The sequence below is a fragment of the Etheostoma cragini genome, unplaced genomic scaffold, assembly GCF_013103735.1.
Source record: "Etheostoma cragini isolate CJK2018 unplaced genomic scaffold, CSU_Ecrag_1.0 ScbMSFa_1395, whole genome shotgun sequence".
Classification (NCBI taxonomy): Eukaryota; Metazoa; Chordata; class Actinopteri; order Perciformes; family Percidae; genus Etheostoma; species Etheostoma cragini.
Window position 1 is genome coordinate 45771 of NW_023265446.1, and position 2501 is coordinate 48271.

Below are 2501 nucleotides of genomic sequence, written 5' to 3' on the forward strand. Positions count from 1 at the left end.
GCCCCCTAGTGGCAACAAGAGTAGGCCTAAAAGACAAGGTGCTATACTTTAACAAACTCCTCCTAGAGATTTCATCCGGTCAGCTTCAAACTTGGTCTGTGTCATGTTAAGACCTTAATGATGAAACGTTATTAAAGAAAAACTTTCCGTTAAACAGTGTGGGCCTGGCATGGCGGCCATTTTGATTGTTCAGCAATGAAGGAGAAAGTGGCTGTAGCTACAGTTTACGTTGTCTTATCTGCTTGAAATTTCCCACAATCACCAAGAGTCCAGGCCTGAGAACACAAACAGGCCAACATGGACTTTTGGAGATAGCGCCACCATCTGGCAACAGGAAATGTGACTTATATGACAAACATCATCCAATTTACATGAAACTTAGAATGTGTGGTCTACATGTGATACTGAGGCGGTCCCTATAGTTTGACCACGCACAGTCAATCAGACCACGCCCCCTTTTATAACATTTGAACCATTTAACGTAGAGTCTTGTGTGAGGTATCAATGAACTCAGCTGGGAATTCACTTTTCATTGGCGACGATTTTCAGCGTATGAGTGACGTGCAAATGGCGGTCGCAAGGAGAGGCGTTTGCCAGTATCCCCGACTCGTGCATGTTAGCGAGGGCCCTTCATTGCTGCTTGCAGCTTAAAATTTTTGTTAGTTTTCTCAAATAGCCATCAGGGTTGATGGGAGACTTTCTCCCCCAAAATACAACTATCATAGGTCACACAGCAATTACAAAAGGAGAAAGTTATTGGTTTAATGACATAACTAATTACACTGGTTGGACAGCTGTTTCAGACCGATACCTCCGGTTCAGGCTGGTCCTCATCCTCATCACAGGCCTTTTTTTATTGCGGAAAATACTTTTCTATACTCAGCTGGATTGAAGCAGCATCATACAGGTGAAACTCAAAAAATTGGCATATGGTGCGAAAGTTCATTCATTTCAGCAATTCAACTTAAAAGGTGAAACTAATATATCATATAGACATGCAAAGTGAGATATTTCAAGCCTTTATTTGATATCATTTCGATGATTATGGCGCACAGCTTATGAAAACCCAAAATTCAAAATCTTCAGTATTGTAAGCTCAAAGTATCCCACTCTAATCAGCTGATTAATCCAAAACACCTGCAAATGGTTCCTAAGCCTTTAATTGGACTCTCAGTCTGTTTCAGTGGAATTCACAATCATGGGAAAGACTGCTGACCTGACAGTTGTGCAGAAAACCATCATTGACACCCTCCACAAGGAGGGAAAGTCTCAAAAGGTAATTTCAAAGGAAGTTAGATGTTCTCAAAGTGCCGTATCAAGGCGTGTTAATAGAAAGTTAAATTGAAGGGAAAAGTGTGGATGAAAAAGGTGCACAAGCAGCGGGGATGACCGTAGCCTGGAAAGGATGGTCAGGAAAAGGCCATTCAACTGTGTGGGGGAGCTTCACAAGGAGTGGACTGAGGCTGGAGTTACTGCATCAAGAGCCACCACGCACAGACGGGTCCTGGACATGAGCTTTAAATGTCGTATTTCTCTTGTCAAGCCGCTCCTGAACAACAAACTACGTCAGAAGCGTCTTACCTGGGCTAAAGAAAACAAGACCTGGTCTGTTTCTAAGTGGTCCAAAGTCCTCTTTTCTGATGAGAGCACATTTTGCATCTCATTTTGAAACCAAGGTGCCAGAATCTGGAGGAAGAATGGAGAGGAACACAATCCAAGATGCTTGAAGTCCAGTGTGAGGTTTACAAAGTCTGTGTTGGTTTGGGGAGCCATGTCATCTGCTGGTGTTGGTCCACTGGGCTTTATTAGGTCCAGTGTCAGTGCAGCCGTCTACCAGGACATTTTAGAGTACTTTATGCTTCCTTCAGCAAACGAGCTTTATGGAGATGCTGAGTTCCTTTTTCAGCAGGACTTGGCACCTGCCCACACGGCCAAAAGTACCAAAACCTGGTTCAATGATCATGGGATTACTGTGCTTGATTGGCCCGCAAACTCTCCAGACCTGGACCCCATAGAGAATCTATGGGGCATTGCCAAGAGAAAGATGAAAGACATGAGACCCAACAATGCAGTAGAGCTGAAGGCCGCTATTGTAGCATCCTGGTCTTCCATAACACCTCAGCAGGGCCACAGGCTGATAGCAGCCATGCCACATCGCATTGAGGCAGTAATTCAAGCAAAAGGGGCCCAAACAAAGTACTGAGTACATATGCATGATTATACTATTCAGAGGGCTGACATTTCTGTATTTAAAATCCTTTTTTTATTGATTTCATGTAATATGCTAATTTCCGGTGTATATGCATTAATCAAAAATAAAGTTGATGTGTGTATGCATTCATTAAAACTGAAAGTTGATATGTATATGCATTAATCTAAAAGATAGTTGATGTGTATTAGCATTATTCTGACATAATGTTTAAGTGTATGTATATTAATCTGAAAGAAAGTTGATGTGTAAATGCATTAATCTAAAAGGAAGTTGATGTGTATATGCATTA